This window comes from Ranitomeya imitator, chromosome 3 (genome assembly GCF_032444005.1).
Source record: "Ranitomeya imitator isolate aRanImi1 chromosome 3, aRanImi1.pri, whole genome shotgun sequence".
Classification (NCBI taxonomy): Eukaryota; Metazoa; Chordata; class Amphibia; order Anura; family Dendrobatidae; genus Ranitomeya; species Ranitomeya imitator.
In genome coordinates, this window is record NC_091284.1 from 599153525 (window position 1) to 599176304 (window position 22780).

At 44.2% G+C, this 22780-nt stretch overlaps 1 long non-coding RNA gene across 1 annotated transcript; it reads left to right on the top strand.

The window, feature by feature from the left end:
• Window positions 1-2626: 2626 nt before the first annotated feature.
• Window positions 2627-11971, top strand: LOC138670600 (uncharacterized). Its single transcript, XR_011319359.1, has 2 exons — window positions 2627-3303; window positions 10960-11971. It is a non-coding gene; the product is annotated as an uncharacterized lncRNA (long non-coding RNA).
• Window positions 11972-22780: the final 10809 nt, after the last annotated feature.

Sequence of the window (22780 nt, forward strand, 5' to 3'; positions counted from 1 at the left end):
CGATAGGATACCAAAGCTCTTCAGCTCCAAGGACGTCCACCCATTTCTTCTGATACATGTTGGCACCAATGACACGGCAAGGAAGGACCTACCGACAATCTGCAAGGACTTTGAAGAGTTGGGGAAGAAAGTAAAGGAACTGGATGCACAGGTAGTTTTTTCTTCTATCCTTCCAGTAGACGGGCATGGCACCAGGAGATGGAACAGGATCCTTGATGCAAACAACTGGCTAAGACGATGGTGCAGACAACAAGGATTTGGATTCCTGGACCACGGTGTGAATTACTGGTATGATGGACTCCTCGCCAGAGACGGACTACACCTCAACAAACCTGGGAAACACACATTCGCCAGAAGACTCGCTACACTCATCAGGAGGGCGTTAAACTAGAAGAAGAGGGGACGGGAAGAAAAACATTAGACTCGAACAAAGAAGACCCAGGAAAACATACTCTGAAGGGAGGTAAGAACATTTCTAAAACAATCCACAGTGAGGAGATTGGAACAAAACAAAATCCTCTAAACTGCATGCTCGCAAACGCCAGAAGCCTGACAAACAAGATGGAAGAACTAGAAGCAGAAATATCTACAGGTAACTTTGACATAGTGGGAATAACCGAGACATGGTTAGATGAAAGCTATGACTGGGCAGTTAACTTACAGGGTTACAGTCTGTTTAGAAAGGATCGTAAAAATCGGAGAGGAGGAGGGGTTTGTCTCTATGTAAAGTCTTGTCTAAAGTCCACTTTAAGGGAGGATATTAGCGAAGGGAATGAGGATGTCGAGTCCATATGGGTTGAAATTCATGGAGGGAAAAATGGTAACAAAATTCTCATTGGGGTCTGTTACAAACCCCCAAATATAACAGAAAGCATGGAAAGTCTACTTCTAAAGCAGATAGATGAAGCTGCAACCCATAATGAGGTCCTGGTTATGGGGGACTTTAACTACCCGGATATTAACTGGGAAACAGAAACCTGTGAAACCCATAAAGGCAACAGGTTTCTGCTAATAACCAAGAAAAATTATCTTTCACAATTGGTGCAGAATCCACCCAGAGGAGCAGCACTTTTAGACCTAATACTATCTAATAGACCTGACAGAATAACAAATCTGCAGGTGGTCGGGCATTTAGGAAATAGCGACCACAATATTGTGCAGTTTCACCTGTCTTTCACTAAGGGGACTTGTCAGGGAGTCACAAAAACATTGAACTTTAGGAAGGCAAAGTTTGAACAGCTTAGAGATGCCCTTAATCTGGTAGACTGGGACAATATCCTCAGAAATAAGAATACAGATAATAAATGGGAAATGTTTAAGAACATCCTAAATAGGCAGTGTAAGCGGTTTATACCTTGTGGGAATAAAAGGACTAGAAATAGGAAAAACCCAATGTGGCTAAACAAAGAAGTAAGACAGGCAATTAACAGTAAAAAGAAAGCATTTGCACTACTAAAGCAGGATGGCACCATTGAAGCTCTAAAAAACTATAGGGAGAAAAATACTTTATCTAAAAAACTAATTAAAGCTGCCAAAAAGGAAAAAGAGAAGCACATTGCTAAGGAGAGTAAAACTAATCCCAAACTGTTCTTCAACTATATCAATAGTAAAAGAATAAAAACTGAAAATGTAGGCCCCTTAAAAAATAGTGAGGAAAGAATGGTTGTAGATGACGAGGAAAAAGCTAGCATATTAAACACCTTCTTCTCCACGGTATTCACGGTGGAAAATGAAATGCTAGGTGAAATCCCAAGAAACAATGAAAACCCTATATTAAGGGTCACCAATCTAACCCAAGAAGAGGTGCGAAACCGGCTAAATAAGATTAAAATAGATAAATCTCCGGGTCCGGATGGCATACACCCACGAGTACTAAGAGAACTAAGTAATGTAATAGATAAACCATTATTTCTTATTTTTAGTGACTCTATAGCGACAGGGTCTGTTCCGCAGGACTGGCGCATAGCAAATGTGGTGCCAATATTCAAAAAGGGCTCTAAAAGTGAACCTTGAAATTATAGGCCAGTAAGTCTAACCTCTATTGTTGGTAAAATATTTGAAGGGTTTCTGAGGGATGTTATTCTGGATTATCTCAATGAGAATAACTGTTTAACTCCATATCAGCATGGGTTTATGAGAAATCGCTCCTGTCAAACCAATCTAATCAGTTTTTATGAAGAGGTAAGCTATAGACTGGACCACGGTGAGTCATTGGACGTGGTATATCTCGATTTTTCCAAAGCGTTTGATACCGTGCCGCACAAGAGGTTGGTACACAAAATGAGAATGCTTGGTCTGGGGGAAAATGTGTGTAAATGGGTTAGTAACTGGCTTAGTGATAGAAAGCAGAGGGTGGTTATAAATGGTATAGTCTCTAACTGGGTCGCTGTGACCAGTGGGGTACCGCAGGGGTCAGTATTGGGACCTATTCTCTTCAACATATTCATTAATGATCTGGTAGAAGGTTTACACAGTAAAATATCGATATTTGCAGATGATACAAAACTATGTAAAGCAGTTAATACAAGAGAAGATAGTATTCTGCTACAGATGGATCTGGATAAGTTGGAAACTTGGGCTGAAAGGTGGCAGATGAGGTTTAACAATGATAAATGTAAGGTTGTGATAGAAATATTTATATCATGTAGATCTCACTTGCATGTATATTCTTTTAAATCACATATACTTACACAAAGCAAATATATATATATCTATCTACTCAGCTACTTTATAATCAGTTGCTTAAAATGGCTGACATAAACTAATATAAGCCAGACAGACTGTTCGGTGTTTTCCACCCAAAAAGCAGAAGAACTCCAGATGTATTAAGTGCTGATGAGTTGTCTCAACTGAGTCCTGGTCAGATGCCTCAACTTTGCCCTACATACCGAGAGCTACATTTTAGTTGCATAATCAGCAGTCATATGAGCATTAATCACAATATTCCATATGTATCAGATAACCAATAACTGAATTGTATGTTAATTAACTAACCGCCCAAACCACACCTTTCTATATGCTATTATAAAAACTATGTATCAGGAAATAAATCTCCAGTCTTTGATTGAATGTCAAGCTGTCATCACGTGTCAGACTCATTCATTCATTAAGGGCTCAGAAATAATAATTGGGAGCGGCCGCAGCACACACGGGTAGATTTATCCAACCCAAATTTCCATATCAAATGGCGCCCAACGGCTCGGACGAAGATATCACAGGAGGGGATCCGGCTGACCGCACAGACGAGGGTGCGGGCCACGGCCTTGGCCCACGGGACGGAGACTGCAGCTCCATCAGAGTAAGGTAAGAAAATTCTATCATCTTACCTGAATGTCCCCTGTGCCCAGTCCGGGTCTGTACCTTTAGCCGGTCAGGTGTGGTCACCACCGCATTCCCAGGTAGTGTAAAAAGTCCGAGCCTGAACCTAAACCCTGGGATATAAGTCGAGGTGTCTGCTGTGTGCCGTGTATATGTTCTGTGTTTGTGTAACATCCGGGAGAAGAAAGGAACAGTGACTGTTTGTGGTTGCTGGGTAACAGACCGCAGGAGGTCAAATCGCTCGATAAGTTATTGCAGGATTCCCGTGCATAGGAGGGATAGTTAGTCTCGGGGCAGGTGGCTCCATATCCAGGCACGGGTAGTGATAACTTACAGGGCTACTGCAGATTCCCGTAGTGCCGACTATCTAGTTAGATAGCTTGGACCGGGGTGGTAGAAATCCCACCTGTTGTGTTTTTCACTCAGGTGGCCCGGGCATAGGTGTGCCCAGTGCGATTGGCAGTAGTCTGTTTACCCAGCGCTTCTTGCATGTGTCACAAAATAATAAAGAGGGTGTCGAATCTCCTGGATGTCAATGTTCTTTGTCTGTTAATGTCACGTACTGTCGCTTAACTGCATAGAATCGAAAAAGAAGTTTTTTTTTCTCTTCTCTCTCCCCGTCTGTTCTCTATTTAGAACTTCCCCTCCTCCATGCAGTTAGGAGAAATATATGCATTGTAAATCACACGGTCACAACCGTTTTTTTTTTGTCTTTTTTTTTTTTTTTTTTTTCTATTCTTTTTTGTTGCTAAGTTTTTTCTGTTTTTGCATATATCTGGTTATGGTATATGACATTTATTTGAAGAGGTGAAATTAAATGATATCTATCATTTTTGCTGTGACATACGTGATTTTTGGTATAACAGCAGCTGCTGATAAAAAGGGGAAGTGTGTCTCTGACTGCATTTGAGCGCAGCGTACACAGAAAAAAAAAAAAAAAAAAAGAGGGGGGAGAGGAGAAGCCGTTTTAATTTTATTTTATTTTCTGTTTTTTGTTGCTTTTTTTGAAGTCTTTAGACCTTTTTTTTAAGTTTTTCAAAGTTTCTTTTCTCTTCTGCCTCTTCACCTTTTTGTTTAAAAGGGGTTTTTATTTATTTATTTTTCTTCCTTCTCTGTGAAGATCCTGAGTTTTGGATCGTGTACCCAGTTTTTTATGGTTCTTTTATGTTTTGATTTCAACATCTTGCATCAATTTTTTGAAAGCTCCCTTTTTTCTTCTACTTTTCGTGTTTTTATATACTTACCTACTTGAGATTTTTTTTATTGTTGTGTGTTTTTTTTTATTTTTATTTTTGCAATGGGGAATAATTTGGCCAAGCAACAGGAGAGCCTTTTGCTTCCTGATGAGAAAACGGCTCCTCAAATAGTAGCGGAGCATGAAGGTGTCAGATATGTGAAGAATTACAGGCAGCTCATGAAAGTATGTGAAATGCATCAGGGAGGCAGACTTAGAGCTGCAGAGTGGCATGATGTCTTAAAAAGAAAGAAAGGAAAGCTAGTTGATACTAACTTACTGCCCATTGCAACAGCATGGTATAAGGTGGCTACAGACTTACAACGCTTGGGGAGCACTGAAAGATATGTGAAGGAGCCAGGAAGTGATTTTTTATGTGTACAAAGTAGGGAAAGAGGTTAAACCATCAGCACCTCCCCCATATGGGGATGAAAAATATTGGGTGTGTGCAGTCTGCACCCAGCAGAATCCATTGTACAGGGAGACTTGCTCAGCATGTGGTGCGCCCCGCCCAAACTTGGTACAGGGAGATGGCACTGTTACTCTGACAATGCCGGCACGGGCTGCATCAAAGGAGAAAGAATTCTCTTCTTGTCTTTCTCCTCCATCTTTTTCCTCTCCGTCTTCTGCACTGCCCTCTCCTCCTCCTCTTTCATCTCCACCTCTTTCTCCTCCTCTTTCTCTTCCTCACCCTTCTCATTATTCCGCACCTCCTCCTACACCACATCCTCCTTCTTCTTCTTCACCTCCTCCTCCTACACCACACCCACCTCCTTCACACTTTTCATCTCCTCCTCTCTCTCTCTCTCTGAAGCACTCTCCCCCTCCTCTGAATCACCCATCTTTTCCTCACTCAGTTGCTCCCTCCCACCTTTCATCTCCGCTTTCTGGGCCACACTCTCCTTCTCCTGATCTGCTGCCTGTCGGGCAGGTGCCGAGTCCAGGCAGTGTGGTGTCTCTGTATCCAGTGCTCACAGCACAAGGCACATTCTATGTTCCCAATACAGCCCAGCCTCTGACAGTCATGGTATCGGGGGAGGAGGGTGGAGATCCCCCAGTAGAAGGCACCCCCCAAGCCGCAGCAGGCTTCCCCCAGGCAAACCCGGCAGCAGGCAGCTCAGGTCCGGGGACAGGGGGGGAGAGACAGGCATCAGATGGTGATCAGTATCCCCGGTCAGAGCAGCCAACATTCACACCACAATGGAACTATAATCCTCCACAGCCTCAGCAGGGTGGGAACACATCCTCTCACAAAAAGACAATATCCAAGACCGCTTATCAGCCACTGCATGACCCCAGTGCACCCTATCACAACTATTCCTCTGATGAGGATGAAGAGGGGACTTCATACATGCTTCCCAGTACTAGAAAGAAAAACCCACGGGCACCTAGGAGACAGGGTCAGATAGAAGCACCACCATTACACTATGTGCACTTCACCCCAAGTCAGGTGACCAGCATCCTCAACAATCTTCCAGATCCAGAGATGCACCCCATGCCATTCTACAGAAGAATGCAGCAGAACCAGCGCACATATGCAGCCACCTGGAATGATCTGTGGGCAGTGATGGAGATAAAGGCAGGTGATGCCTTCTGGCCAATCATGAAAGAACACTTCAAGCTTTCAGCAGATTTAGACGTACATGCCTGGGAGTCAGGGCCGAAGCTGATTGAACAACTCAGAGAATGGGCCAAAGGCAGGCTGGCTGGACAGGCCCTCGGCTTACATGACATGAGTCAGGAGAAGACAGAGACTGTGGAGAAGTTTCATGGCAGAGTAATGCAGGTTTTCCAGGACCTGGGCTTCACCATTCATGATCAGATACACAGGCAGATGTTGGCACAGGCCTTTGTGCATGGACTCAGAGAACCAATCAAGAAGCCACTGATAGTAGCTAGACCCGAGTACAGGTCAATAGCAATGGACACCCTGCTCACCGTAGCCAAAGGGATCGAGTCCCAACCAGGAGTGCGGAAGACAACACCCCTTATGGCGGCCATAGACTCTGAAGAGCCACCGCAATACCGAGACAGAAGGAACGTCAGATGTTTCAACTGCGGCAAATTGGGTCATTACCAGAGCCGGTGCAGAGCTCCATCACAACCCAAGACCCTGCCCAGAGGAGCAAGCCGAGGAGCAGACAAGGTGGACAGTGAAGCGCCCCATCCATAGGACAGGGGCAAGCCAGGTCCGCAAGACACCACGCTCCTGACATGCAAAACCCCTTCAGCAGGACCAACCCCTCAAATTACCCTGAAAGTGGATGGCGTTGTCAGGTCTTTTCTTGTGGACACTGGTGCAGCCAGAAGTGTGATGAGACATGTGGAACTCCCTGACCCTACCTGCCTATCAGAATCCTCTGTGTCTTGCGTAGGCATCGACGGTCAAGTCAGAAATTCTCAGCTTACAAAGCCTTTGAGCGTGTGCACTCAGCCAGGACACTCTATCCTGTCCCAGTTTGTGGTGTCAAGAACCTGCCCACTCAACCTACTGGGGGCAGACCTTCTACAGAAACTAAAAGCAACCATAGTGTTCCAGGAAGATGGGACCGTGACCCTTTCTTCACCTCTGACCCAGGAAGAGTCAGTCATGCTGGCAGCCTTACAGGAACCTCAAACAACCCATGAAGGCCTACCCAAGGAGGTACTGGACGTAGTACCAGAAAGTCTATGGTCTAAGGGACCCCAAGATGTGGGAAAACTTCAGGTTGCCCCGGTGCGGGTATCACTCAAGCCAGGTACCCTCGTAAGGCCCAGTATCCCTTGTCCATCGCACAGAGTCAAGCCGTCTCAGACCAATTGAAGGTGTTCCTGGAAATAGGGGTCGTTGTCCCCTGCACCTCTCCTTGCAATACCCCGCTTTTCCCTGTCAAGAAAAAGACTGTAAAAGGAGAGCCAGCCAAGTTCAGAATGGTACATGACCTAAGAGCGGTGAATGACGCTACAGTATTTGAAACTCCAATTGTGCCGAATCCACACACCCTGCTCTCAAATGTGCCTTCCACAGCAACAGTGTTCACAGTGATCGACCTTGCAAATGCTTTCTTCAGTGTTCCCCTCCATCCAGATGACCAGTTCCTGTTTGCCTTCACGCATCAGGGGGCACAGTACACATGGGCGGTGATGCCCCAGGGGGCCCAGAACAGCCCCTCGCAATTCACCAAAGCAATGTCCGCAGTTCTCGCCAACTGGATCACAGAACATGCAGAAGTGACCCTGCTACAATACGTGGACGATCTACTCCTTTGTGCAGTTGACTTTGACACGTGTAAAGCACATTCCGTGTCTCTCCTACTCTACCTGGCGAAACAACACTGCAAGGTCTCAAAGAACAAAGTCCAGTGGTGTCTGAAGCGAGTTACATTCCTTGGGCACTGCATTGCTCACCAGACTAAACACCTGACAGATGACCGGAAGACCACAGTGGAGAGGATGGCTCCCCCAACATCTCCAAAGGCACTACAAGCTTTTCTTGGTCTAGTATCGTACTGCAGAACCTGGATCCCTGATGCCTCAGTCCTAATGCAACCTCTGTATGACTGTGTTAACGTAACCCCGTTCCTGCTAACAGATGTGGCCTTCAGTTCGTTCAAGAAGCTAAAAGACTCAGTAGTCTCAGCGCCAGCACTAGGCCTACCTGACTACGAGAAGCCATTCCGTCTCTACCTGATGGAGAAAGAAGGCCATGCTACTGGAGTCCTGACACAGACTCACGGGGGAAGACAGAGACCTCTAGGCTATTTTTCAGCTCGCCTGGATCCAGTTGCAAGGGGAGCCCCCTCCTGCATGAGAGCAGTATTTGCAGCACACGCCCTCCTGGACAAAACAGCTGACATCATTCTTGGACATCCACTGGAAATCCTGGCTCCACATGACATCTCAGCAATTCTCAACCAAACACAGCCAAAAACATCTCTCCACAGCAAGACATCTTCGTCTACAGTGCTCGCTACTACTGCCTGAAAACGTCACCATCTCCAGATGTACAGTCCTCAACCCAGCCACTCTACTCCCACTCCCAAGGGGGGATACAGATATGGACCCTCCAGATCAAAATCTGCATGATACCTTCCACAAGGATCTGGATTTGCTCCGACCAGATGATCACGATTGCTTCAGCATCATGCAACAGGAAACAGCAGGACTACCCAATGTGGCAGAAGAGCCACTGGCCAACCCAGAGTTGATCCTCTATGTAGATGGCTCCAGATTTGCAGATGATGAAGGAAGATTTCACACGGGATGTGCAGTGACCAGCAATCAAGAAATCCTGTGGTCCAGGAGTCTGCCACCTAGCCTGTCAGCCCAAGAAGCAGAACTGATAGCGCTGACGAAGGCTTGCCAGATTGCAGAAGGCAAAACTGCGAACATTTACACCGATTCAAGGTATTCGCATGGCATAGCACACGACTTCGGACCCATCTGGGCTGCAAGAGACTTCATCACAGCAAGCGGAACAACCGTAAAGCATCATGGAGCTATTAAAGACCTACTGAGCGCACTACAACTCCCAAAAACGGTGGCAGTACTGAAGGTCAAAGCACATGGAAAACTGAACACAGTAGAGGCACGGGGCAACAACATGGCAGATATGGCAGCCAAAGAAGCCGCCAAAGGAAGACAGTATGGAGAAATGGGAGAGGTCGTAGAGCCGGACGGCTACTACGTGGCAACTGAGGACAAGACACCAGATGAGATGACGTCTTGGGATCTATTCAAGAAGTTGCAAGAACAAGCCCCAAAGGAGGAAAAGGAGAATTGGATGCGGAAGGGTGCAACACATCAAGAAGGAAGGGTATACTCAATGGACTACAAACCCTGTTTACCCCGAAGCATGTACCCTATGGTGGTCCAGTGGGCACATGGGCCCACACACAGATCAAAGACACAGATGAATGATCTGATTGGTGCTTACTAGTGTTGAGCGATACCGTCCGATACTTGAAAGTATCGGTATCGGATAGTATCGGCCGATACCCGAAAAATATCGGATATCGCCGATACCGATATCCGATACCAATACAAGTCAATGGGACCTCAAGTATCGGAATGTATCCTCATGGATCCCAGGGTCTGAAGGAGAGGAAACTCTCCTTCAGGCCCTGGGATCCATATTAAAGTGTAAAATAAAGAATTAAAATAAAAAATATTGTTATATTCACCTCTCCGGCGGCCCCTGGACATCAGCGGGAGGATCCGGCGTCCGACACGGCTTCTTTCTTCAAAATGCGCGCCTTCAGGACCTGTGGAATGACGTCCCGGCTTCTGATTGGTCGCGTGCTGCCCATGTGACCGCCACGCGACCAATCAGAAGCCGCGATGTCATTCCTCAGGTCCTAGAAGGCGCTCATTCTAGGACTTTAGCTGAGAAATGACGTCGCGGCTTCTGATTGGTCGCGTGGCGGTCACATGGGCGGCACGCGACCAATCAGAAGCCGGGACGTCATTCCACAGGTCCTGAAGGCGCGCATTTTGAAGAAAGAAGCCGTGCCGGACGCCGGATCCTCCCGCTGATGTCCAGGGGCCGCCGGAGAGGTGAATATAACAATATTTTTTATTTTAATTCTTTATTTTACACTTCCGATACCGATACCCGATATCACAAAAATATCGGATCTCGGTATCGGAATTCCGATACCGCAAGTATCGGCCGATACCCGATACTTGCGGTATCGGAATGCTCAACACTAGTGCTTACTGGTTCGCTCCAGGGATCTCCACCCTAACAGCCAAGTTCACTAGCAGCTGTCTGACCTGCGGCAAATGCAACCCTGGAAGAATGGAGAAAGTTCCCACACATCATCTCGCCAGACCACTGTACCCCTTCCAGAGGATCCAGATAGACCACATCCAGATGCCGCCAAGTGGAGGATTCGAATATGCCCTTGTGGTCGTGGACGTGTTTTCAGGATGGCCAGAAGCTTTCCCAGTGAGGAATCAGTCAGCAAAGACTACTGCAAAGAAGCTACTCTCAGAGATCGTGTGCAGATACGGGGTCCCAGAAGTGATAGAGAGTGATCAGGGGCCTGCATTCACAGCAAACCTCACAAGGGAGATCTGGTCAGCAGTAGGGTCAGACTTAGGCCTACACACTCCCTACCACCCCCAGAGTAGCGGGAAAGTAGAAAGACTGAATGGGACACTCAAAAACAGGATGTTAAAAGTTGCCCAAGAGACACGTAAACCATGGCATGAAACACTCCCCATCGCACTGTTTAGTGTCAGGCACACTCCCCGGGGCCCAGAAAAGCTGTCACCTCATGAGATTCTGTTTGGGTCCAGCCCTCGGTTAGGGGTATTCTTCCCTCAGCAGTTGACAATGCAATATGATACTTTGTCTGCTTATGTAATTGAACTCACCAAGAAACTTGCTAACATCCATTCTCGAGTTTTCTCTTCATTACCAGATCCAGGATCGGTACCCGGTTCACACTCCCTGAAACCAGGAGACTGGGTGTTGGTGAAGAAGTTTGTGAGGAGAACGCTCGACCCCAGATTTGACGGTCCCTTCCAAGTGCTGCTGACGACACCAACCTCTGTGAAACTAGAGGGAAGGCCCACTTGGATCCACGCATCGCACTGCAAGAAGGCTCCCATACCAGAAGATACGCCTAAGCCAGAATGATCCTGATGATGGAAAAGACAGTCAAGGACGCAACAAACCTGATGCCGCATCTTCTCCTGGACGAACCTATCCGAATTCAGATTCACCCACCTGATCGCTCCTCCAATCCTGATGACGACGAATATGTGGAACTGATTGAACAGAGTCGCCAATATGAGACCATGCATGTTTCTACCCCCGTTTAGGGACAGATCTCCTGATCGCTCATTGCGAAAGACTGTACGGAGTAGGGCGTAGACACTAGGTTTGCGTCGGATCGCCGGCAGCACAAAAGAGTTGCAGCGCTTTGGGACAGGAGGCTAGGTTTAGAGCAAGTGATATCTAAGGGGGGCTTGTGATAGAAATATTTATATCATGTAGATCTCACTTGCATGTATATTCTTTTAAATCACATATACTTACACAAAGCAAATATATATATATCTATCTACTCAGCTACTTTATAATCAGTTGCTTAAAATGGCTGACATAAACTAATATAAGCCAGACAGACTGTTCGGTGTTTTCCACCCAAAAAGCAGAAGAACTCCAGATGTATTAAGTGCTGATGAGTTGTCTCAACTGAGTCCTGGTCAGATGCCTCAACTTTGCCCTACATACCGAGAGCTACATTTTAGTTGCATAATCAGCAGTCATATGAGCATTAATCACAATATTCCATATGTATCAGATAACCAATAACTGAATTGTATGTTAATTAACTAACCGCCCAAACCACACCTTTCTATATGCTATTATAAAAACTATGTATCAGGAAATAAATCTCCAGTCTTTGATTGAATGTCAAGCTGTCATCACGTGTCAGACTCATTCATTCATTAAGGGCTCAGAAATAATAATTGGGAGCGGCCGCAGCACACACGGGTAGATTTATCCAACCCAAATTTCCATATCAAGGTTATACACATGGGAAGAAGGAATCAATGTCACCATTACACACTGAACGGGAAACCACTGGGTAAATCTGACAGGGAGAAGGACTTGGGGATCCTAGTTAATGATAAACTTACCTGGAGCAGCCAGTGCCAGGCAGCAGCTGCCAAGGCAAACAGGATCATGGGGTGCATTAAAAGAGGTCTGGATACACATGATGAGAGCATTATACTGCCTCTGTACAAATCCCTAGTTAGACCGCACATGGAGTACTGTGTCCAGTTTTGGGCACCGGTGCTCAGGAAGGATATAATGGAACTAGAGAGAGTACAAAGGAGGGCAACAAAATTAATAAAGGGGATGGGAGAACTACAATACCCAGATAGATTAGCGAAATTAGGATTATTTAGTCTAGAAAAAAGACGACTGAGGGGCGATCTAATAACCATGTATAAGTATATAAGGGGACAATACAAATATCTCGCTGAGGATCTGTTTATACCAAGGAAGGTGACGGGCACAAGGGGGCATTCTTTGCGTCTGGAGGAGAGAAGGTTTTTCCACCAACATAGAAGAGGATTCTTTACTGTTAGGGCAGTGAGAATCTGGAATTGCTTGCCTGAGGAGGTGGTGATGGCGAACTCAGTCGAGGGGTTCAAGAGAGGCCTGGATGTCTTCCTGGAGCAGAACAATATTGTATCATACAATTATTAGGTTCTGTAGAAGGACGTAGATCTGGGTATTTATTATGATGGAATATAGGCTGAACTGGATGGACAAATGTCTTTTTTCGGCCTTACTAACTATGTTACTATGTTACTATGTTACCATTACACACTGAATGGGAAACCACTGGGTAAATCTGACAGGGAGAAGGACTTGGGGATCCTAGTTAATGATAAACTTACCTGGAGCAGCCAGTGCCAGGCAGCAGCTGCCAAGGCAAACAGGATCATGGGGTGCATTAAAAGAGGTCTGGATACACATGATGAGAGCATTATACTGCCTCTGTACAAATCCCTAGTTAGACCGCACATGGAGTACTGTGTCCAGTTTTGGGCACCGGTGCTCAGGAAGGATATAATGGAACTAGAGAGAGTACAAAGGAGGGCAACAAAATTAATAAAGGGGATGGGAGAACTACAATGCCCAGATAGATTAGCGAAATTAGGATTATTTAGTATAGAAAAAAGACGACTGAGGGGCGATCTAATAACCATGTATAAGTATATAAGGGGACAATACAAATATCTCGCTGAGGATCTGTTTATACCAAGGAAGGTGACGGGCACAAGGGGGCATTCTTTGCGTCTGTAGGAGAGAAGGTTTTTCCACCAACATAGAAGAGGATTCTTTACTGTTAGGGCAGTGAGAATCTGGAATTGCTTGCCTGAGGAGGTGGTGATGGCGAACTCAGTCGAGGGGTTCAATAGAGGCCTGGATGTCTTCCTGGAGCAGAACAATATTGTATCATACAATTAGGTTCTGTAGAAGGACGTAGATCTGGGGATTTATTATGATGGAATATAGGCTGAACTGGATGGACAAATGTCTTTTTTCGGCCTTACTAACTATGTTACTATGTTACTATGTAAATACATTTCTTTATCTAAATAAATAAAAAAAAAACAATAAAAGTACACATATTTAGTATCGCCGCGTCCGTAACGACGCTTTATTATCACACTGCCGAACAAAAAGTGGAATAACACGCGATCAAAAGGACAGATATAAATAACCATGGTACCGCTGAAAGCGTCATCTTGTCCCGCAAAAAAATGAGCCACCAGACAGCATCATCAGCAAAAAAATAAAAAAGTTATAGTCCTGAGAATAAAGCGATGCCAAAATAATTATTTTTTCTATAAAATAGTTTTTATCGTATAAAAGCGCCAAAACATAAAAAAATGATATAAATGAGGTGTCGCTGTAATCGTACTGCCCCAATAAAACTGCTTTATCAATTTTACCAAACGCGGAACGGTATAAACGCCTCCCCCAAAAGAAATTCATGAATAGCTGGTTTTTGGTCATTCTGTCTCACAAAAATCATAATAAAAAGCGATCAAAAAATGTCACGTGCCCGAAAATGTTACCAATAAAAACGTCAACTCGTCCCGCAAAAAACAAGACCTCATATGACTCTGTGGACTCAAATATGGAAAAATTATAGCTCTCAAAATGTGGTAACGCAAAAAATATTTTTTGCAATTAAAAGCGTCTTTCAGTGTGTAACGGCTGCCAATCAAAAAAGTCCGCTAAAAAACCCACTATAAAAGTAAATCAAACCCCCCTTCATCACCCCCTTAGTTAGGGAAAAATAAAAAAAATGTATTTATTTCCATTTTCCCATTAGGGCTAGGGCTAGGGTTAGGGCTAGGGTTAGGGTTAGGGCTAGGGTTAGGGCTAGGGTTAGGGCTAGGGATAGGGTTAGGGCTAGGGTTAGGGCTAGGGTTAGGGCTAGGGCTAGTGTTAGGGCTAGGGTTAGGGCTAGGGTTAGGGCTAGGGTTAGGGCTAGGGCTACAGTTTGGGTTGGGGCTAAAGTTACAGTTAGGGTTTAGATTACATTTACAGTTGGGAATAGGGTTGGGATTAGGGTTAGGGGTGTGTCAGGGCTAGAGGTGTGGTTAGGGTTACCGTTGGAATTAGGGTTAGGGGAGTGTTTGGATTAGGGTTTCAGTTATAATTGGGGGGTTTCCACTGTTTAGGCACATCAGGGGCTCTCCAAAAGCGACATGGCGTCCGATCTCAATTCCAGCCAATTCTGCATTGAAAAAGTAAAACAGTGCTTCTTCCCTTCCGAGCTCGCCCGTGTGCCCAAACAGGGGTTTACCCCAACATATGGGGTATCAGCGTACTCAGGACAAATAGGACAACAACTGTTGGGGTCCAATTTCTCCTGTTACCCTTGGGAAAATACAAAACTGGGGGCTAAAAAATAATTTTTGTGGGAAAAAAAAGATTTTTTATTTTTATGGCTCTGCGTTATAAACTGTAGTGAAACACTTGGGGGTTCAAAGTTCTCACAACACATCTAGATAAGATCAATGGGGGGTCTAGTTTCTAAAATGGGGTCAATTGTGGGGGGTTTCTACTGTTTAGGTACATTAGGGGTTCTGCAAACGCAATGTGACGCCTGCAGACCATTCCATCTAAGTCTGCATTCCAAATGGCACTCCTTCCCTTCCGAGCCCTCTAATGCGCCCAAACGGTGGTTCCCCCCAACATATGGGGTATCAGCTTACTCAGGACAAATTGGACAACAACTTTTGGAATCAAATTTCTCCTCTTACCCTCGGAAAAATACAAAACTGGGGGCTAAAAAATAATTTTGAGGGGAAAGATTTTTTTTTTAAATTTTCACGGCTCTGCGTTACAAACTGTAGTGAAACACTTGGGGGTTCAAAGCTCGCACAACACATCTAGATGAGTTCCTTAGGGGGTCTAATTTCCAAAATGGTGTCACTTGTGGGGGGTTTCTACTGTTTAAGTACATTAGGGGCTCTGCAAATGCAATGTGACACCTGCAGACCATTCCATCTAAGTCTGCATTCCAAATGGAGCTCCTTCCCTTCCGAGCCCTCCCATGCGCCCAAACAGTGGTTACCCCCACATATGGGGTATCAGCGCACTCAGGACAAATTGGACAACAAATTTTGGCGTCTAATTTCTCCTGTTACCCTCGGGAAAATACAAAACTGGGGGCTAAAAAATAATTTTTGTGGGAAAAAGTTTTTGTTTTATTTTTACGGCTCTCCATTATAAACTTCTGTGAAGCCCTTGGTGGGTCAAAGCGCTCACCACACATCTAGATAAGTTCCTTAGGGGGTCTACTTTCCAAAATGGTGTCACTTGTGAGGGGTTTCTACTATTTAGGTACATTAGGGGCTCTGCAAACGCAACATGGCGTCTCATCTCAATTCCTGTCAATTTTGCATTGAAAAGTCAAACGGCGCTCCTTCCTTTCCGAGCTCTCCCATCCGCACAAACAGTGGTTTACCCCCACATATGGGGTATCAGCGTACTCAGGACAAATTGTTAACAACTTTTGGGGTCCAATTTCTTCTCTTACCCTTGGAAAAATAAAAAATTGGGGACGAAAAGATAATTTTTGTGAAAAAATATGATTTTTTTTTTTACGGTTCTGCATTATAAACTTCTGTGAAGCACTGGGTGGGTCAAAGTGCTCACCACACCTCTAGATAAGTTCCTTAGGGGGTCTACTTTCCAAAATGGTGTCACTTGTGGGGGGTTTCAATGTTTAGGCACATCAGTGGCTCTCCAAACGCAACATGGCGTCCCATCTTAATTCCTGTAAATTTTGCATTGAAAAGTCAAACGGCGCTCCTTCCCTTCCGAGCTCTCCCATCCGCCCAAACAGTGGTTTACCCCCACATATGGGGTATCAGCGTACTCAGGACAAATTGTACAACAACTTTTGGGGTCCAATTTCTTCTCTTACCCTTGGAAAAATAAAAAATTGGGGGCGAAAAGATAATTTTTGTGAAAAAATATGATTTTTTATTTTTACGGTTCTACATGATAAACTTCTGTGAAGCACTTGGTGGGTCAAAGAGCTCACCACACCTCTAGATAAGTTCCTTAGGGGGTCTACTTTCCAAAATGGTGTCACTTGTGGGGGGTTTCAATGTTTAGGCACATCAGGGGCTCTCCAAACGAAAAATGGCGTCCCATCTCAATTCCAGTCAATTTTGCATTGAAAAGTCAAATGGCGCTCCTTCGCTTCCGAGCTGTGCCATGCGCCCAAACAGTGGTTTACCCCCACATGTGGGGTATTGGCGTACTCAGGACAAATTGTACAACAATGATTGGGGTCCATTTTCTCCTGCTACCCTTGGTAAAATAAAACAAATTGGAGCTGAATTAAATTTTTTGTGAAAAAAAGTTAAATGTTCATTTTTATTTAAACATTCAAAAAATTCCTGTGAAGCACCAGAAGGGTTAATAAACTTCTTGAATGTGGTTTTGAGCACCTTGAGGGGTGTAGTTTTTAGAATGGTGTCACACTTGGGTATTTTCTATCACATAGACCCCTCAAAATGACTTCAAATGAGATGTGGTCCCTAAAAAAAAATGGTGTTGTAGAAATGAGAAATTGCTGGTCAAATTTTCACCCTTATAACTCACTAACAAAAAAAAATTTTGGTTCCAAAATTGTGCTGATGTAAAGTAGACATGTGGGAAATGTTACTTTTTAAGTATTTTGTGTGACATATCTCTGTGATTTAATTGCATAAAAATTCAAAGTTGGAAAATTGCGAAATTTTCACAATTTTCGCCAAATTTCCATTTTTTTCACAAATATACGCAGGTAATATCAAATAATTTTTACCACTATCATGAAGTACAATATGTCACGAGAAAACAATGTCAGATTCACTGGGATCCGTTGAAGCGTTCCAGAGTTATAACCTCATAAAGGGACAATGGTCAGAATTGTAAAAATTGGCCCAGTCATTAACGTGCAAACCACCCTTGGGGGTAAAGGGGTTAAGGCTATGTGCACACATCAGGATTTCTTGCAGAAATCCGCATGGGTTTTTTTTGCATTTTTTATGCGTTTTTTGCACATTCTTTGCGCGTTTTTGTGTGTTTTTTTCTCGTTTTTTCCCAATGCATTAAATAGCGGGAAAAACATGAAAAATCTGCAAAATTAATGAGCAAGCTGCTTGTTTACCGCGATGATTTTTTTTGATGCGCACAAAAATTGCAGAATGCATTCTAAATGATAGGATGCATATGTATGCATTGTTAATGCATTTTTATAGTGTTTTTATCGTGAAAAAATGCGAAAAATCCTGAACGCTTGCACACACCCTAACAGTTCCCATTACCAGATCACACATATAACTGGCAGCTTTTGTTTTGGCAAAAATATTTTTTAAGCCTCCACCATAAAATGGTCGACACTTTTGGCAGGGCCCTACTCTACTGTAACCTATTAAACATTTGTAAAAATATGCAATACAATTTAGGTATATTTTTATTTATTTTTACATTTTTAAATTGACTAATAATATCACATGCATGGAACAAATACCGCTGGCTGGGGGCAGATGCTTTTAGCCGGGGGGGGGGGGGCAATAACCATGGACCCTCTCCAGGCTATTAATATCTGCACTCAGTCACTGGCTTTACCACTCTGGCAGAGAAAATTGCGCGGGAGCCCACGCCAATTTTTTCCGCGATTTAACCCTTAAATTTAATAGCTACAGTGCCAAAATTTTGCACATACACACTACTAACATTAGTAGTGTGGAATATGCAAAAAAAAGGGGGATATGACATGGTTTACTGTATGTAAACCATGTCTCATATCATGTCGGGTTTGTGAAGGGGAAATGAAAAGCCGGCAATTGAATTACCGGCTTTTCAGCTATATCGCGCTGATGTAAATATAAATATATATATATATATATATATATGTCTCAATGACATATATATATATATATATATATATATATATATATACATAAAACGAAACCCAACTTTGGAGCGAAGATCGCCGACCGCTGACCCGATCCCACAGTCCCTGGCTCCTTCTCCCAGACAGCTGGTCTCCGGGCACGGCAGCCTCTTCCTCTGTCAGCGGTCAAGTTACCGCTCATTAGAGGAATGAATATGCGGCTCCACCCCTGTGGAAGTGGAGTCCATATTCATAACTTTAATGAGCGGTCCCATGTGACCGCTGAACAGAGGAAGAGCTGCGGCACCCGAAGACCGTGGGACAGGCAGGGGACAGCACCAGGAGCGCCGGAAGCAGGTAAGTATGGGACAGACATCTCTCCCCTTCACTTGCCGACCCTGCCGCTGACCGTGACTCGACTATAAGCCGAGAGGAGCACTTTCAGCCCAAAAATTTGGGCTGAAAATCTCGGCTTATACTTGAGTATATACGGTAATTGGATATTACATTATATTTCTCATGATATGTGCACATGTAGAATATACATATACATATTTACATGATTTTATTTTTGTATATTTTAATGGTTTTCTCTATCGCTATTAAATAAAACATATATATTTAAATATTCCCTGTCATCTCTCCATTGGTCCGGTTTATGCTTGGAGCATGGTCTCTTGCCCTATACAATAGGCAGTCTCCCTCTACCCACACTCTGGTGCAGATTAGTGATGAGTGAGCACTAAAATGTTCGGGTGCTCGTTGCTCGGGTCGAAGTAGATTGGAATACTCAGGTACTCGACCACAGCAACGAGCCCAATGTAAGTCTATGGGAGACCTGAGTATTTTTACAGCGATCCCCCCCCCGGGGGGCCTTTAAAGGTCTAAAAACATCTGAAAATGATTGAAACACTGCTCAAATGACACAGGGACATCATGGGGATCGCTCCTGGAAGCATTCCTGACTTCTAGTTCACAGCTTTCATCAATTTTTTTTCCGATGATTCATGACATTTTTCCGGTGCCACAAAAAACACAGTAAAATGAAACCAAAACGGGTTTTGCTTGGAAATACGCCAAGGTACATCCTTTGCAGGTTAATGACTTTCCTGTAAGGCCAAAAATTTAACCCCAGACCGAAAATTTCCACCCCCACTTAGGCTTAGTTCAGACGCAGCGTTTTTGAAGCGTTTTTCAACTTTAACCTTGCTTTCAGCCACTTCAAATGCATTCACTGGGAAATGTCATTGTAACATTTAACAACCCTAGCTGGCCATGTGGTGAGTGACACAGAAGCAGACCCATCTTATTTCATTTATGACGGAGGGACTCTTAAAGTCACAGAGCCTATTTTTACTGGTGCATCAGGTGGCATTAATCTTCATAAAGGGCCATTATGAATCAGTGGGTCTCCTAAACTGTTGTAGCCTATGCTGTGAGTGGATGGGCTGCCAAGAATTTCAATGCACCACAATACCCTTGTCATAAGAAGTCCAGGAGGGACTCATGAAAAAGTGTTGCATTGAATTCAAGGTCTGCCCTTCTACCGATTCATATGCACCCCAATAAGCCTTTGAACCCAAATACTGGATGGGCTCATGAAAATCCACTTCACAGTATGCATTTTGTACTCCCGTACTCCTTTGTGTTACACATTGGCAGCAAGGCAAGCCCTGCTGCATAGTCAGTCATATGCACCCCATTAGGCTTTGGAACCCACATACTGGATGGGTCCATGAAAATCCACTTCACAATATGCATTTTGTACTCCCGTACTCATTTTTTTTTACACATTGGCAGCAAGGCCAGCCCTGCTGCATAGTCAGTCATATGCACCCCATTACGCCTTGGAAGCCACATACTGGATGGGTGCATGAAAATCCCCTTCACAATATGCATTTTGTACTCCCGTACTCGTTTGTTTTACACTTTGGCAGCAAGGCCAGCCCTGCTGCATTGTGATATGCATCCCATTACACCTTGGAACCCACATACTGGATGGGCTCAGGAAAATCCCCTTCACAATATGCAGTTTGTACTCCCGTACTTCTTTGTGTTACACATTGGCAGCAAGGCCAACCCTTCTGCATAGTCAGTCATATGCACCCCATTACGCCTTTAAACCCACATACTGGATGTGCCCATGAAAATCCACTCGTATTTTTTAATGGTATGATGGTTCCCTCTTTGCAGAATTATTTACAGGAGAATTTGGCAATTTTAATTGCCATGTTTTTAACACTAAGGGTCAGATACGGCTTTAAAAAAGGCTAATACTTGCAATACAATGCAGTTGTATTGCAAACTACAAAATTCAAGGAATAGTATGATTGAATAGCGTGAGTGCGTACACTTTTGTATATGTTAACATACAAAGGATACTAAGTACATATAAGGATTACATAAATATAGTGATTACATATATATGAAGATTAACTACATACAGTATACTTAGATGATCAGCAAGAGGCTTGTAAACATCATCCGTCTGGAATATCAGAGAATCAACACCAAGACAGAGAACCCCTGGGAGATTACTTACACTGCATGCATGCATCCAGTTATGCAGGTATCAGCACACTGTACATGTACAGGTACCCCAGTTTTGGCATCTGTCTTAGTCATGTTTCTCTGGTCTTATATTGTGATTTACACTATGTAGTAATTCTAGTTTCACTCAGACCTTCAAGTGGCCTCTTTTCAAGGTTGGATGAGATATCATGGAGTCATCAGACGAGGGGCCATTTACCACTAGAAAATAAAAGCCACAAGGATTTAGATCAAACCACCTCAGGCATAGTTTCAGTAAACTCTGATAAAGATCTGCAAAGATCAAAACGCGTTGCTCGTTTCCCGTTGCACTTTGGAGAGCCTCACAGCCTTTGCTTTTATATATGGAATAATAAAGTACCAAGTTCTATTCAAGCGTCTGGAGCTGGAACAAAGTTTTTTTCGTTTTCATAGTGTCAGTAATCCTTAATGTTTTACAATGACAAACAGCAAACATACAGGCCATTAACACCCAGAAACTTATGAAGAACTTGCAGTCCTCATTGGCCCCAATCTCCTCCATCTCATGTCCTGATTCTGCTCTGAAGCATTACATGAAACCCTGCAAGGTGCCCTGGATGAAGCTGCACCTCCTATACACAGAACAACTCAGCACAGATGGCGACAACCGTGGCACACGCTGCAAACACGTTTCCTGCAGCGGTGTTCTAGGTGCACCGAACGTCTGTGGAGAAAATCTAATCTACCTGAAGATTTCATCCATTATAAGTTCATGCTAAAAACATACAACTCTGCCCTTCACCTCTCCAAACAAACCTATTTCAACACCCTGATCACCTCACTGTCAAATAACCCTAAACGTCTCTTTGACACTTTCCAGTCCCTACTCAACCCGAGTGCAGGCCCCAACCACGGATCTCCGTGCTGACGATCTGGCCAATTACTTCAAAGAAAAAATTGACCACATTCGACAGGAAATCATCTCCCAATCTCTTCATACCATGCACTGTCCTCCCTCCCCCACTGCATCTAGTTCACTCTCTGACTTTGAACCAGTTACAGAAGTAGAAGTAGTCGGACTCCTTGTATCTTCTCGCCCGACCACTTACACCAGTGACCCCATTCCATCACATGTCCTCCAGTCTCTTTCCCCGGCTGTCACCTCTCACCTAACAAAAATATTCAATCTTTCTCTCACTTCCGGTATTTTTCCCTCCTCATTTAAGCATGCCATCATAAATCCATTACTTTAAAAACCATCCCTTGACCAAAATGGTGCCGCTAACTATACACCTGTCTCTAATCTTCCCTTCATCTCTAAACTCCTCGAACGCCTGGTCCACTCTCGTCTTACCAGCTATCTCTCAGATAACTCTCTTCTCGACCCTCTTCAATCTGGCTTCTGCTCTTTACACTCTACTGAAACTGCCCTCACTAAAGTCTCTAATGACCTACTAACAGCTAAATCTAATGGTCACTACTCCATGCTAATTCTCTTGGATCTCTCCGCAGCATTCGATACTGTGGATCATCAGCTCCTCCTCAATATTCTCCACTCCATCGGCCTCAAGGACACCGTTATCTCCTGGTTCTCCTCCTATCTCTCTGACCGATACTTCACTGTATGTTTTGCTGGTTCCTCCTCCTCTCACCTTCCCCTTACTGTTGGGGTTCCTCAAGGATCAGTCCTAGGCCCACTCCTCTTCTCTTTGTATACTGCCCCTATTGGACAAACAATCAGTAGATTTGGTTTCCAGTACCATCTCTATGCTGACGACACCCAATTATACAC